This window comes from Malaclemys terrapin, chromosome 1 (assembly GCF_027887155.1).
Source record: "Malaclemys terrapin pileata isolate rMalTer1 chromosome 1, rMalTer1.hap1, whole genome shotgun sequence".
In the NCBI taxonomy this organism is placed as follows: Eukaryota; Metazoa; Chordata; order Testudines; family Emydidae; genus Malaclemys; species Malaclemys terrapin.
Window position 1 is genome coordinate 8,433,251 of NC_071505.1, and position 16,629 is coordinate 8,449,879.

The 16,629-nt window shown below is 47.6% G+C and overlaps 1 protein-coding gene across 1 annotated transcript in view; it reads left to right on the forward strand.

The window, feature by feature from the left end:
* Nucleotides 1-221: 221 nt before the first annotated feature.
* PLXNA4 (plexin A4) overlaps nucleotides 222-16,629 on the forward strand; it is a 632,199-nt gene continuing 615,791 nt past the window's right edge. The window contains exon 1 of the mRNA XM_054015834.1: nucleotides 222-297. The gene's annotated coding sequence lies outside the window, so the exon portion shown is untranslated. The remainder of the gene's footprint in view (nucleotides 298-16,629) is intronic.

Genomic DNA, 16,629 nt, shown 5'->3' on the forward strand with positions numbered 1-16,629 from the left:
CAGCCCCGGGGGAACGGGCGGAGAGGTGCCGCTCCGGACTGCAGCCCCACCCGCGCGCTCAGCGCCAGCCCCCCCTTGCTGATTTGGGGGGGAAGGGAAGGAGGGGTGATTTGGGGGGGGGGGCTGGCGGGGCATTTCGTCTTGGACGCTGGAGGAAAGGGCTGCCTGGGCGCTGCAGCCGTGGAGTATTGGGGGATCGGAGACACATTTCCAGAGACACCATCTGCAGTGTCAATGCGGCGCCTGCACTGAAGACCGGGGGAGGGAGGGAGAAGGAAAAAAAACCAGCTTTCCCAGGTAAGGAGCCAGCCAGCGTCCCCGATCTTCTCTAGCCCGGGGGTGGGGGGCGTAGGGGCAGGTAGAAACCTCCCTCCCTTGCCACACCTGGGCGCTTGGCAGGGTGGGGGAATCCCTGATGCTATTAACCAAGGGGGAGGGATTCCTTAACCCGAGCCGGCACCCTCCCCCTCCCAAAAGGGTGGGTGGGTGTGTTAAAATGAAATCCGCATGGATGCCGAGATTCAATCCAGATCGGCTTCTTAAAACGAGCCACGATTCCAGAGAGCGGCTGCTGCATGGGCGATTTGTGTGCGAGGAGCGGATGCTGGTCCCTAGATCCAGATGTCGATCTAGTCTCGTCAGCATCTGCCTGCCTGCGCCGTTCGAAACCCCACGGCCGGCGACTTGTTAGCAGGCAAGTTTCAGTGAGGTGGGGTGTGTGTGTGTGTGTGTATTTGTTTGCCATCGCCTCTTGATTTCCCCCTTCTGCCTGCAGCTTTCCCGGGAGGTCCCTTGCTCAGATTCTCAGCCGCGGGAATGGAGGAGCCCGCCCCCCACATCTGGCAGCCGCTAGTGGGGCAGGGGGCTGCCAGGATGGGCTGTGAGAGCGTTCCTCCCAGATCAGCCCTTGGGAAGGGATGGGGGTTGCCAGATCCTAGCCCACCGCCCAGTCTCGACGTTTCCCTCCTGCCCCCAAATTTCATAAGCTTCCCCTTTGCTGAACTTTTCTGGAAGAAACAGACACACTCCAGCTGCTGCTTCTGCAGTAGTTTTCCCTCTTCCTGTCCTCTTCCCCTCTAGCCTCCGCTGCAAAATCAGCGCAGGGGTGATAAAGTTTCCCCAGCAGATTCCCCTGTGAGGTCCAGAGACTGAAGTTATTCTGGTTTGCCTGCCAGAAATAGAGGCAGATGATGCCTTCTCTTAAAAAAAATAAAAATAAATAAACATCCCCCCCACACACACCTGTGTGGAAAATGCTAGAGATGAGAGAACATGGTCTGGGTGAGAGACTTTATATTTGGGTCCTGTGGCATCTTTAAGAAGACATGAGGTGCTTACCCACGAAAGCTTATGCTCCCAATACTTCTGTTAGTCTTAAAGGTGCCACAGGACCCTTTGTTGCTTTTTACAGATTCAGACTAACACGGCTACCCCTCTGATACTTTATATTGGGGGTTTCTGTGGGCCCAAAAATTGGGGTGTGTATCTTTCTCTATAGATAGGTGTATTCCTCTGTATGTGTACATAGGAAAATATGTACTGTGAAATCAATCAGACTCGACAGACTTTATTATTGGGGCTGTTGTTGAACTGAGAGTAAAGCGTGGAGTGTGTGTGTGTGTCCATTGTAAAGCAAAAGCCATCCAATCTGACAGAAGATGCTTTGCCTGCTCAAACCACTGTGATCTCTCTCTCTCTCCCTTAGTTCCCACATACTGTATTTTCAAACTTCACTTGACAAGGTGGTAGCAGACCCTGCTTCCCTGGGAGAATTATAGTTTCCTAGGGAGGGAGGGAGTGTGTGTGTGTGTGAGAGAGAGAGAGAGAGAGAAACAGCCCTTTTGCTTGATTGAGGGGGGAAAAACACCCACCTCCGATTGGCAATATCTAGGGAAAGAGAAAACAGTTTCTTTTCCACAAGCTGTTTGGTGAGGTTTTTTTTAATATATCTAAATCTAGCCTGCACAGTTAGTCCTGATAAATCTCTTTGTGCCTCTGTGTACTGCAACTGAAACCTGAATATTGATGCTCCTCATTTATCAGACATATGCCCCTAAATTATGTAGACAGGGAAAAGTGATCTAAACACTGAGCGGCACATGGTTTTGATAGAAATATAATACTCCAGCAGCAGATGAGGTCCTCCCAGATAAACCCAGGCTCGCAAAGCCTCATCAGTTTCCATATTATTTGTTTAGCTTTATAGTATGTGTGTATATATAGAGAGAAACTTCCCCATATACCATCACCCACTTCCCTTCTAGGATTTTATAAAGTTATTGCCTTGGGGGAGGGAGGAAACATTCTCTCCTATAAATGTCATCTTTATTCATATGAAGCGGTGGTTATGCAAAATATGGGACTGTATTTTTTTTAAATATAAACTTTAACCCGGAGTCTGCACTAAACTGGCTTCTAGTACAACAGTCAGGCATTAATTAGCAGCTATGCAAAAACCTTGGTGTAATGCACCGGAGTTCCATGGCTTCCCTCTGCCACAAGGAACATGGGATTTGTTCCTCAAGTTAGCTTGGCGGTGGATGGGAGTGAACTGCTACACAGATAGTTGTGTGTGTTGGAAAAGGGGTTGGATCCATGCGGCAGGTGCACAGCTGTGACTGCTAGAGGTTGCTATCATTCCAGGGAAACCATGAAAAAGGTTCCAGGGAATTTTACAACCAACTCAATACCTTCTACCCCCGAAGGACTTATCTTGAGCGTGCACCAGCACTCCACAAATATTTTAGAAGGCATAAAGCATGTTAACTTATTCTCTTTATCTGTCCTCAGTTTCACCCGGGTGTTTATAAAAGCTACTTAAATCTGTGAATGCAGAGAACCAGTGGAGCATGGGGTTGCTTGCCTTTGCCTTTTTTGTGATTTTAATTACAGTGTGTGCCTCTCAGTGTGAGATTAGGTGCTTTCTCTCTCTCTTCTCCTCTTCTCCCCACTCCCCCCCCCTCCCGCCTTCAGCCATAGTCTGAAGGCTTCAGGTCTCAGAGAAACGTTTGTTATTGTTTTAATTGTCTAGTTTTTTTATTTGGGAGCTCTTATTAAGCATGCTGTTTATAAGAGTTGGGCTTCAAACAGTGCAACAGATGTGCTCTATGTAGCTATGTCTGGTTTTTCTTACATGTTCAGATTGAAACATACAAAAAAAAATCCTAAAGGATAAGATTTTTCTTCCCACCCTGAATATATTCAATGTGGGGACACCTTTAAAATAAGTGTCACCTTTTGGTTAGCTCTCATTTTACAAAAACAGCCCCCAGCCTTTCACAAGAATCTGCCATTGAGTCCTGTCTTAAATTTGTGGCAGTCGGAGAAATCAATGGGATGCAAACTTCATGACAGCTGCATGATTTAGGTGTGGCTAGACAGAGTTTCTCCCTTGAGAGAGAAAATATTCACACCTTCCCCCATCAAACTACCTCCAGTCCCCTCTGTGTACATAGAGTGTTTGGCGCTGGGTTTGGTTTGCTCTGAAAGGCTTAGCAAGCTTTGAGGCAAACCAAAGTGATCCAGGTGCACCAGCACTGAGGACCAGGCTCCCAAGTGAACCTTTGCCACTGGGTTATAATAGGTTAATTTTTTTAAATGGCTCACAATTGAATTAAGGACCTGAATTTCGAAGTCTCTGGCTTTGTTGAGCTGGGTCGTTAGTCCTCTAATTTCACATCCACTGGCTGAACTGAGAGCCAGGAGTCTGGAGTTCTGTTGTCGCCTCTACCACTGCCTCCCTCTTTGGCCTTAATGAGCCACTTTGCCTCTCTGTACCTTAGGGTGACCAGACAGCGAGTGTGAAAAATCGGGATGGGGTGGGGGGTAATAGGAGCCTATATAAGAAAAAGCCCCAAATATCAGGACTGTCCCTATAAAATCGGGACATCTGGTCACCCTACTGTACCTCAGTTTCCCCATCTCTAAATGGGTACAATAATGTCTACCTACTTCCCAGTGGGTGTTGCAAGGGTTAATTAATGTTTTAAAACACTCTGAGACCCTCAGAGGAAAGGCGTGTGAGTTGGAAGTATTCTGGAGTTCAGGCTTAGTTGGGGTTAATGCTTATTTGGAATTCATTTCTTGTTTGGAAGGAAAATTGAAAAGCAAAATCTGAGACTCCTTGTGTTTGTGAGCTAGCCCGCCACTGCTGTGTGTTGTGACGGTATTAACGGGGGAGCCTTTTCAGTTCTGGGGTCAATGGTGCCATGCTTTGAGGATTAGCATCTCAACACCATCCTAATCTAACATTTTAAAGAGACAGTGCCTTATTTTATCATCTAGTCTAGGTATTTACATGGCCCTCAACACTGTTGCATCTGAGCAACTGACAATCATTAATGGATTTTATTGTCTCTGCACTTTGGGAAGTAGGGATTTATTATCCCCATTTTATATATGGGGGAATAGAGGTCCAGGGTAGATTAGGTGACTCTCCTAAGGTCATAAAGAGTCTGTGGCTGTGCTGGGATTTGAACCCGGGTCTCTCAAGTCCCATTCTAGGATCTTATCCACTACAGGAGTGGCCAAATTTACTGACTCTCCGAGTCAAGAGCCAGGGTGTGTCTGCTGGGGATTGGACACTTCAGCCCTGGAAGGCACCTCCTGTGGGGCAGAAGCCCCAAGCCCCACCACCCTGCTGCAGGGCAGAAGCCCCGAGCTTCCCCCCCGCCCCCCAGTCTGGTTGTGAGAGGGACGGGAGGGGTGTTCGGTGAGCTGCACTTTAACTGAAAAACAGCCGCATGTGGCTCGTGAGCTGTAGTTTGGCCATCCCTGCATTAGACCATCTTTTTGCTTGCAAGTGTAAGGTGGGGTTGTCACCCTGAACGCCTCAAAGGGTATGTTACTGACTAAAGGTGACACTGTCAGTAGCAAGTAAAGGCCCAATCCCAGCATCTTCCTTTCTGTATTTTTTTTTTTTTTTTGGAAGGGCTTTTTCTTTCTTGTATTGTTTTCCAAATAGATTGTAACTCCTCCCAACAACAGTCACGGAGGCTTTTCCCTCCCCACAGCCAGGAGGCCTGAGCAACAAATTAGTCTGTGTGTGCAAAGTGCTGTGCTGTTGCAATGCTGGGCATTGGATGAGGAGGGCGCCCCATGCCTGGGCAGTTGCGTTTCAAGCACATTCGCTCATGGGAGTTTGGGGTTCTCTCTGCTCTTCCCACAAGCTGCTCAAGAGAAGAAAACTTAGCACTCCTGTGGTGCTTCTCTTTCAGAGCTCTTGGAGCCCTTGAAAAAGCATAATTATCCCCATTCTATGGATGGGGAAACTGAGGCACGAGGGGGTGATTGGTTCAGCCCAACTCCCATCAACTCAAAGGGGTCTTTCCACCGACTGTAATAGAAGTTAGCTTGGACCCTAATAGCTAGCCCAAGGTTAAGCAGTGAGTCTGTATCAAGCTCCAACTCTTCTGGCTCCCAGTCCCTGTGCTTTAGCCACCATGAGAGCGGGAATACTCAGGATGAAATACTTGCAAAATCCCATTTGGGGGGAAAAAAAGACAACTCAAACTCGTTGAAATTCAAGTGGCACCGGAATGCCTTAAAATGAGGAAAGCCTGGCCTGGTAGTTAAAGCATGGGGCTGGGCTGTCAGGAAGTATGTGGAATAGTTCTAGACCTGCCACTGACATGCTGGGCCACTTTGGCTGAGTAAGCCCCCCTGTGCCTCAGTTTCCCCTCTTTAAATTTGGGGTGCTAGTCTTTTCAGCAGCCGGGGAAGTGTGGATTGTAAAGCATGTGGATTGCGGGCACTACAGAAATGCTAAGTATTACTGTGATGATGAAAGCCTATTGTAGTGGCTGTCTTTGGATAAAAGCGGCCCTTTCTCTTTATTTTTTTGCCTGGTACTACTGGAGCTATGTAGCTGTCTTTTCCCCCTTAATTAGTGTTTCTGCTGTTCTAACTTGGTGCATTCTTTGCTCTTTGGCATCCTTTGTAACATAAACAAAACCTGCCCAGCTCAGAGGACCTAACCACTGAAAATGTTCCAGCTGAGCATTTACTATAGCCACGAACATGACTATGGTGCCATAATGCAGACATGCTTGTTCACAGCACTCGTATAAAGCCCCCCGTGGGCCGAAAACTTTTGAAAGGGCGCTCTAGGTTTAAAGATCTTGCTGCAGCTTGCTAGTGATCCCATGTTAGCCAAGGCATCCAGGGAGTGTCTCCCAATGCTCCCACAGGCCTGGGCATTATTGGCAACGAGAAGCACTTTAGAAACCTTAAGTAGGGTTGCTCTTGGATGGAGGCCCTAAGCAGAACAGTGCTAGTTCTTTCCACCTTAAGTGCCTGGGTGAATTTAATGGTGAAAGGTGCTTGATCGATGTTCCTGGAGGGTAGACTGAAATCCAGAGAACAGGAACAGTGCAAGCTTCCCTCCATGCTCCTTTGCCTCCCTCCACTAGACTACATCCCTACCCTGCAGGCAAACCTGCTCTAGGAATTGACAGGTCATTTTGTCCTTGACCTCGCTGCTGAGGCTGCCACCTAGTGTTGATCTCAATAGTGGATTTTGTTTTCGGGACCCTTGTCCCACTAGGAAATGGATGCAGACTCACTGAATTGTTTGCAGAGGTACTAAATTGCAGCTGCTACTAACCCAGGCTGATTTGAACCGGTGACCTGGTAGCAAGTGCCTCTGTAGCCAGCCCTCATCTCTCCTGCCTGCAATGTCTGTTTTCTGACTTCCCTTCCAGCTGTATCTGTTTGTGTGCAAGTGGCCTGTCTGGGTTTCCACATCAATTAATGCGAGGTGACTGGCATTAGAACTTTACCTTGTCCTTTTGACCCGGTGAATGTGTGGCTCTAATGCAGATAAAATAGAATCAGTTTCCATTAAACGCATCTGCATGATCTATTCTCAACACACTTTTCCCCCCTGTCCTCATTGCCTGTGATGTACAAGGACCGGGGAAATAAATCTTGATGTTAGATGAACTCTCCAAGCCAACGCAGCACTGAATGCATGTAAATGTTGTGCAAAATGAACCACTCTCTGAACCGGCTTTTGATTCCATTTGAGTGTGAAATACCGTATTGGAGAGGAAAGATGGGCGGGGGGGGTGGGGGGGGACGGACATAGTTTATAATCCCAGAGCTGTTTTGCTCTTAAATCATTAAGTGGCACAGTATGTTTCTCAATCTCCAAAACTGCTGGTACCTGAACCAAGAATTGTGTGTATAGATTTCTTTTTTTTTTTTTCCCACTCCTTCTGAAGTGAATAACAGTTGCTAACATGCACTTACTAACAAAATTCCCCTGACGCCCATTCATAAAGTACCGCGCTGGTGATTCTATCAGCATTAAACTGTTTGGTGACTGAATGTAGAATTATAGGAATCGGAGCAATGAATTAACAGTAAATCAAATCCTGGCTGATTCTGTATCCAACTGCAGTGAGATTTAAATTCAAAATATCTTGCCGAGATGAAGTAATCGTAAGTCAAGCACTGGAGTTCTGTCAGTCTGGGCTTCTGAGAAAGGAGCACAGCTCCTTTGAAATAAAAACCATGACAAGCCCACGTATTGATCCCCAGCCGAACTGGGAAATTGCCACTTCATTTCTTCTATAAACTGTTCGTTTGATATTATTATTATTAATATATTTTTTTCTTGGAAGGGAAGATGGTTACACTGGGATGGTGGGAACAGGTTTGAAAATTCCGTGCTCGTGTTTCTGTTTTACTTGGTTAGAGCATATTTGATCATCAACAGTGTGTGGTGTTGTGTTTTTTTGACTAGGGATTTGTCCATAATGTTACATTAGAAAGAAAACTCAGTTAGGAGACTAAAGTGGTGTATCCCGTTGCAAGAGGCTATCGATGGAATAGCGAGCACTTGATGCACAATGTAGCTTTGTTTTATTTTTATAGCATCTTCGTACACAATGTATCAGAAGGAGACTCTGATTCTGTCACAAGTCACTTGCTAGGCAAGTCATTTAGCCGATCTGTGCCTCGGTTTCCCCATCTGTAAATTGTGGTTGATGGTACTACTTTAGAGTACTTTTAGCTATGTAAACATTTCTAATTAAGTCATAATTATACTTCCTAAGTGAGATGGATGAAACTGGGGGGGATTCAGATCTGGAACTCATTTTATCTGAACCCTCTAAAGGCTTAGGTGAATGGTCCCTGTTTGCCCATTGCTAATTCATTTCTCTTTCCTCTGTTTACTAGACATGTGTCAGGGTGGGGGGAAAGAGGTTTTTAATGGGAGTATATGGAGAGGGACAGGAAGGTTGCTCTAGATTAAAGGAGGTGCAGAGGAGAAAGCTCTCATCTGTTCTGTGCAAAGAGACAGAACAGAGGCTGTAAACCTGGCAATTTTCAAAAGGAATAGATGTAGAGCTGTTCGAGCTGGTCTAACATTTCCCTTCACATTTTCTTCAATGGAAAATGGTTTTTCAATTGAAATGGAAACTTCCCCAGGAAATGTTTGGTTTTAATGAATTTTTTGTGGGGGGAGGGCTTGGCTGAAAAATGTTTAGCTTTCAAGTTTCTTGGCCACCCTCCCTCTTTCCCCCAATGGATAGAAGCCCCCAAGACCAACTCTAATTCTTATTACTTTGGGGGGGGGTGTCTTTTTTTACATGGTTTATCTTTCTTTGAATTCTTTGTTTTAATAATAATCTCCCTCCTTTTATATGGGACTCTGAGGGAAACTGCCTTCCCCCTTCCATTACGCTTGGATTTTCCTTTCATGTCAATTAACATCCGTTCCTTTGCAGTCAGTTCTCTGTTCCCCATTTGATCCTATGTTTCTTCCTGGATGTATGGAGCGGTGAGGGGATACCATCAGTTCTCATTGGGAGCTGAACACCGGATTTAGAGTACGAAGACCATGAGCTTCTACCACTTGCACTGAAGGTTGATTCTGGTAGCTGTGGTAGTGGACCAGCCACTAGAGGGGGACACAACCACTTACTGAACAGTGGGGTTGCATATTCATTGCATTGTCGTGTCTGTGCTCTGCAGTACTGCCCTCTGCTGGGTAGAATAATAGACCTGCTTCGAGTGTATGTTGATTTTGGCCCTCTAGTGTTTGTGATCCCGGAGACAGAAGGCTCAAGCATCACCTTTAGGTGAAATGGTCAAGGTCTGTTTTCTTAGAACAGAAGGACTTCTGTTCTTTCCCTGTGTATAGCTGAAGATCTGTATGTATAATAAAATCATAAAACATGTGCCTATTTAAAGCATCTCAAAAAGCTTTATCAGCTGTAATGAATTCAGGCTGACAGCTCTCCTTTGAGATAAGCCTTGTCACCCCCATTTCACAGGTGGGAAACTGAGGCACAGGGAAGGGGTGGGTGAAGCAACTGGCCCAAATCCTCTGAGTGAGTTGATAGGAGAGTCAAGACTTAGGTCCCACCACTCCCTGTCGATGTGAAACCACAAAAGGGTTTTTCTGTTTTTTCCTTTGAATGCAAGAATGAAAGTGACCCAGATGGAGAGAAGTGAAATTTAAAGTGGAAGGAAAATAGAAGGAGGGATGAGAACATCTTGGTTGAAGGACTGATTATTACTCAGAGTGCCATCTTGCCATGTTTCCTGTGAGTGGTGCTTCTCAGACCTGGCCTTCTGCGCTGCATGAGCTCTTCCACTCGGAGTGCTGCCCTGTTCTGATCATCTCTGTGTGGCTGGACTGCAGGCTGCATTGGCAGCTGGAGGATGCAGGGGCTGGAGCTGGTTTTGTACGCTTGCGTGTTCAGGCCTCTGTCCTGTCCTGTCTCTCTTAGCCCAGTGCATTCCTGTAAGTGATCGTTGATATGTATCTGCGGCTCGTTATCAATTTTAAATGCCTCGCTCATGAGCCTCCTTCCTTCACTTTTCACTAGTGCCGCTGTTATTGTCTGCTGCGCGTTTGCACTTTTGAGGTGCTGCACAAAGGGATCATAAATTCACACTTGTCCACCTCCCCCTGCCAAAGCCACAAGGCACCCAGCAGTTCCATCTTCCAATCCACCCTTAGTGGCTGGAACTCCTCCCTCTCCTTGTCCACCCTTTCCCCATTCAAATCCCTCCTTCAGACAGACCTTTGTGGAGACTTTCAGCGAGAACCCACTCTTGCATTTAATCCTTTCTAGAGACCTACTGAGATGGTTGCGTTCTTCAGGGACGATGCCACGAAGAACCTACAATGAAGCGTGTGCATCTGCAGTCAATGGGACTCAGTGGTGGAGGGAGGATGGCCTTGTGATTTAAGGCACTGGACTAGGTCTTGATCTGGGCTTGAGTCCCAGCTCTGTTACAGTGTGTGATCTAGGGCAAGGCATGGGACCTTTTTGTGCCTCAGTTCCCTGTCTGGACAATGATGGGCTGTGTAAGGATCTAGACAGGCCAGCTGCCTGCAGGACAAGCAACAGCAGAAGATTAGACTTAGCCAAAGCCCTGACCAAGTTGGCAGCAGCTTCTTGCATCTACCTATTTGCTAAAGGCACAACCACGGTCAAGGAAACCAATAAACCACCAGCTGAGTTTCCTGGAAGCTGAAGAGCAGATTCCAGCCTGGACAATTGCCACGTGGACCCTGACCCTGCAATCAAATCAACATGGGTGGATCCTTGCCGAGCCCCAAAGAAGTCAGGATTGAGCCGTATTTTGTGCAGTGCTTGGATGCTATGGTGATGAGTTGCTATAGAAACACATAAGTTAGCATTGTTATTGAAAGGTGTTTCAGTTCATCTTTAAACACAGAACTGGGATATAACGAGCCCGATGCGGTGGCTTGATCCCTCCCCACCCACGGCTTCTGCAGGCATCGTTGCTCAGTTGCCCATATCGTGTGTGTGTGTGTGTGTGACCTTCCTCTGCAGCGCTGGGCATCATCCACTGCAGGACACCGGAAACTGCACTTGGATGGCCCAGGGGTCTGATCCAGTTCACCCAATCCTACAGTCGGTGCCCGTCACAGGTTTGTTCCTTCATCAGATATGCCCTTCAGAGAGGGATTTGAGTGAAGCGTTTCATTATAATTAGCCTAGTCATTTCCAAACTAGTAATCGTGTGTCACCATTTGGGGCGAAACGTTTGCCTTCAGTCCTGTAATAATATGTCTGTTCATCCATCACAAATACCATATTCACAGGACCTGCGATGAGTGTCTGGTAAATGCAGCCTCCTATCTTGCTCATTCTACTCCTGGTTGTTTCCCTGCCCCCTGTACGAGCCCAGGGGTCTGGGCTCAGATGCAGGATGGTGGAAGGAAAGCTTGACTTCTGTCCCTGCTGCAATAGGCAGGGATGGAAGTTCCTGCTGTGTGGGGCTCTCTGTGGGTAATTGCTGCACTGATCCTACTTGTTAATTACCCACGACAATTGGGGGCTCCGTATCTGCTAATTGAGGAGATGTTACATCAGGTGACTTCACATGCGGTGGAACACCCACTTACAGCGTGAGATGGTTTAATGGGGCAGGACGCAGCCCAGTGCAATGAATCTGATGTCATGTGATGTGTGTGAATGCTTATATGTGAAACAGAGTGTCATTACCGCCTGTCTACTGTCCATTAATGGGACCAAATTCTACTCTCTCATATGTTCATAGGTGTTCTTGAGTCACTCCTCCCTCTGCCCACCAGTGATACTGCCAGACATCACGTGGGAGCCCTGGGAATCGACGCTCAGTAGGAGATGCAGCAGTGTCACTCCTGGAACCACTACCATCCACAGATTGATGTTGTGTGATGGATTGTCTAAGGTCCTGATCGTGAGAGGGGCCGAGCAATGGTAGCTCTTATGGAAGTCATGGGGGGAATTGCTGGCTTGAGGGACAGTTCCTAGAATGTGTGCACATGTAACTGACCTCTGCTGGATGGAACCAGACCTGCTCAGGGTTTGTGTCGCCTTCTAATGGGTGCTGCACAGGTGGTTGAGGGCCGAGTATTGGCAGCAGGAAAGTCCTGGATTCTACCTCTGCTTTCGGCCTGGTCATGTGACGGGGGAAGTCTGGAGTCAAGTCCCCTGTGATCCTGGTGTTGTAATGGCTGGAGCTAATACCTGACCTCTTTCAAATCCATGGCCCATGAATGGAGGCTGTCTCAGTTGCCTCTAGAGGCGATGCGAGTGAGAAAACAGCAAGGCACAGCTGAACATCACAGTTCAGTGGCAGTGCGTTTTGAAGCAGGACTCCTGGTTTCTATCCCATACACTTCCATGGGTTTGTGGGTTAGCTGGTGCCTATTGTGTTTCTTACATCTCGCTTCAGATGTGTTAGACCACAGGAGTTGCTGTGTCCCAAAGACCTTGGTGGCTCTTTACGACGGGGTTATACCCCACTGCTACTCTCTTGTAGAGGTGCAGTGGGTGCGTCAGCACTGCCGCCCGTCATACCTATGTTACGCAGAGCACTTAACAAAACTTCACTCCTGCAGCAGGAGTCCTTGCCGCTTTTAAGCACCTTTGATGGGTTTATCAAAGCCCAGGAAATGAGGAAATCTCATCAATCATTGCTACTGACTTCTGGGCAAAACTGCATTAGCGCCCTTATGAGGAAAAATAAACTAGGAGATCAATCAGGCAAATCCTCTCTAATTGCCTTTCGTGCCCCGTTAGCTGGCAGCTCGAGAAGGGGCGATGCTAGTGCAGAAGCACCCCAAGGCACCTGAGATGAGTGAGTCAGTGGGGCCAGAAAATGCAAGGCAGATTTTTAAAGGCACAAAGGGGTGTATTGATTTTTCAGTGGAACTGGGGAGCCAACTGCCCTTTGTTCCTCTTGGGAAATCTCCCATAGTCTCCACCGATGGCCTCCTGAGATTCCACGTGCTGTCAAGGAACCAGGCATGGGTGGGGGGAGTCCGACTCATGATCCCCTCTGCAGAAAGGGGTAACGGCTCCTGTGTCAGGACAGTGGCTACGGGAGCGATTGCTCCCCTTTTGTTTGCAGCATTGCACAATTGGCCAGGGGCAGCGTAGGATTTATTTTTGTCTCTCTGAAGCCTATGTTAATAGCTACCGTGTGGAGGCAGGATGCCAGCACTGATGGACCAGTGATGGAGGCTGGTATGGCAGGAGGTGGGATACAAGATGGGATGGACCAGTGGTCTAGTGCAGCAGAGGGTGACAGACTGGATTTAGATGGACCAATGACATGATCCAGGATGAAAATCCCTTCATTGAGATACAGGTGAAAGAGCTGGTTCCAGGTGTGACCTGAACTGACTGCCATTTGTAATGGAGGTGGATCAGACCGACCCTGGTTTCCCGAAGCTAATGGAGAGACTTGAGAAGGGGCTTTCCCTGCACCAGGGTGCATTTGATTGTTCGCCGTGGTTGTGGGCGGGTTGGATTGTTTTACGGCAGTGACTCTGAGTTGTTACTGAGCCGTGCCATTGGCGCTACGCAGAAAGCGTCAGCCGGGAGCAGGGCCTAAGCTGATGCAGCCAAAGCTTCCTGCGTGGCTCTGAGTGGGATATCCAGTGCTGCCTGTGGCCATGTCTCCTGGCGACACCGTAACACTCATTTCACCTGCCTGTTACAGCTCTGAGTTAGACTAGTTCTTTCCAGCCGTACAGAGTGTGGAGGCATCTCTTTAAAGGACTGGGGGTTGGGGGTGTCTCTGAATGTTCTTTAACTCTCTCTCTCCCCCCCCCCGCACCAAAATCAGTCAATAAGTAACATGCAGTGGGGAATAGGCACGTAGTTTTCCAGGCATCAACACTGCTGCTGTTTCGTCAGGTGAATTTCGTGCCTTTTGATTTTATATTTCCCTTTCTGCTAACGCTGAGAGTTTTGTTGCCCTTAAGAGATGGGCCAAGGAAGCAGGGTCTGGGTCTGGAGTAGGCTTCTGGTTCTGAGCTGAGAAGGGAGCGTATAGGTTGGAGGCTAGAGTTTGGACTGTTTTCATGAGCTCTCCATTCAACCAGTGGCAATCTGGCAAGATCAGGTTCCCGAGGAGGTTTTAGCAGCATCTGAGTTGGCAGTGCGAAAATGGGCTCCTTTGGATTTTGGAATCAAAACAGCAGGGGGTGAGTTTGAATACGGCACCCCCTCTCCCAGAATTCAGTGGGATTCCAGAGCCTCATTAGAGGCAAAATCTTGCTGAGGATTCTCGCTGGGCTAGGGCCTGATCCTGAGAGGTGCTGAGACCCCCTCATGTCCCACTAAAGTTAAAGGGAGCTGATGGTGCTCAGCCCTCATCAAAAGGCACCAGAGTGTCTTGCAGAATGGGCCCTTAGGTGTGATCTCCTGACTCGGTGGCAGTTTGAGTGCATCCAAGGGCAGAATTGTACCCTGTGTAAAAGAGGAAAGGCAGAGTCTAGTGTGGGTTATTGGAGAGAGCGGACTATATCCAGGGGTGATATCCCGTGTAAAAAGGAGACTGGAGAGGTATTTTTGATTACTTAATATGGGGTTTATATATATAGTTTTGCCTGATGGAGAGTGGAATGGGTTTCCTTGAGGACATGTTGGTTTGTTATTGTAGGGTTGCTCTTCAGTGGCTGTGCTCATGTTTGCTTATTACCCTGGGGTCACTTATAAGTCTTGGCCTGCATGCCTGCTGGCTTGGTGTTGTCAGACTGCTCAAGAGGATTGAGGGATGCACCCTGGTTTGTTGCTCTGTGGCCGATTCATTATTGCAGAGCTGGGCTCGGATGCCAGGCTGTGTGTGGTTGTCATCCTTCCCCCATGCCACATCCTGGTGGACTGAATTCACCTGGGATTCACAGGTGTGGAACAAGGGCTATCAGGATGATGAGGGGAATGGAGAGCCTAAGAGCTCGGCTTATTTACCTAGCCATGTGGAGGCTGACAGAGGATCTGATTGCTCCCTATAAACACATAAGGGCCATAAACAACGTTGGCTAAAGGACCGTGTTGGCACAACAACAAATGGGTATAAATTGTCCATGAAAACATTTAGCCTGGCAATTAGAGAGCAGTTTCTAACCATCCTGGAACGGTCTCTTGGTAGGAAGAGTGAGAGCAAACAACTGAACTAGTTCTAAAATGGAGCTCCAGAAGTCCATGAATGGGATTATCTGATGGTGCTTCCCGCAATAGCAGGGCACCGGACTCAAAGTCCCTTCCAACGCCATGTTCTGAGGGTCCCAAATTCGGTATCCGGGCCCCCTGCATCCTGTGCTGATGTTCATTTATGCTAAGTTTGCTCTGGCCCCTGGCAGTTCCCTTCGTTTTTGCAGAATAGATCCTGGAGCTCTTTCCTCTTCCTTTCAACAAAATGAAAACCTACATGCGTTTTTCCTCTGGCTTGTTATTTTAGAGCTGCTCACGAGGGCTCAGATTCACTGACACTGCCTTGGTTTTTAATAGGGCTGCTCGTGTGTGGACTTGTTTTTGTTTTACCGTTTCCCAGAAATGTGAAGCTGCAGGCAGACTGGTTTGTTTGTTACGGGTTTGCTCACGAGCGCTGGACTGCATCGCGGTGGTTTGCGGCTGAAGGGTTGCTTTTGATCCCTGGGCTGCTGGTGTGAACATGTTTGCTTGAAGAAAAGTCATCTAAAGAATGCCATGAATTTTGCAACATGGTATAATAAAGATCTAGGCCATAGTTCGGGTCCTACCTACCAAGACTGTGTCACCTTTAAAGTGACTCTCCAAATCAGTGTCGTCTCCTGCCGTAATCTTATATCTTTACAGCTCCAGGCTGCTTGTCCTGAATTCTGCATTCATTTACCAATTCCAGCAGCATCTCACCTTAGCCAGGGTGGCTTTTCAGCCACCTGCGTAGCAACATCTTTGAGTGGAGCTTTATTACAGCGGGGCAGTGTCATAACATTTTAATAACATCTAGTCAACATGGAGACAAGACGAGAGACTCGGCAGCCTTGATTGGAAAGTGGGGGTGGGGGAGGAGGGAAACAAATTTCATGCAGCAGAAAGAAAAGCGAAGAGAATGCATGTCAAAAACCAAATCTATTCCCCCCCCCATCCCCCGACCAAAGGAATTGTCTCCTTAGCTCTATTTCACTGGACAAATGGCTCCAAGGGACGAATCTGAAGGAAAATAGCAACTTTAAGACTAGGTTTTATATACATAATTTCGCAAAGAGATCAGGAAAAGGAAATAGCAAACAGGCATAATTAGGTAAGTATTATCCATTAGAAGGGGGAAGCATCTATCAAGTCAATTTCCATTTCTGCTTCAGTGCACAGTCTCTGTACTTTGCATGCCTGATTTTTCAGCCCCTCCAGGTGGTGGTATTTGAAATAGGTACTTTCTGAGTTTGAAGTAAATAATCATAACACACGGCACTTCTGTAGCACATTTCATGGGAGGCGCTCGCAACACTCTACACTTAGTAAGTGAGCCTCACAACATTTCCAGGCGTGGGTATGGAGTATAGTTATAGGGAAACTGAGGCACAGAGAGTTAAGTGACTTGCTCAGGATCACATCTTGAATCAACTGCAGAGCCAGGAATTGAATCTAGGAACACTGACTCCCACTCCCCTGCTCTGGTACTAGGCATGTTTCCTCCCTATCCCCATCTGCCACTGAGCGGTGGGTGACTTTGCCTCCTGGACCAGTCCTGATACAAAGGAAGCGTTAAAAACACAGATGCTGCAAGAGAGTACAAGGTGCGTTAGAGCTCAACATAGGGGGATGTGAAAACATCACGCACAAGTCAGAGTACATTTAAGCTGTTCTCTGAAGTCTACAACAT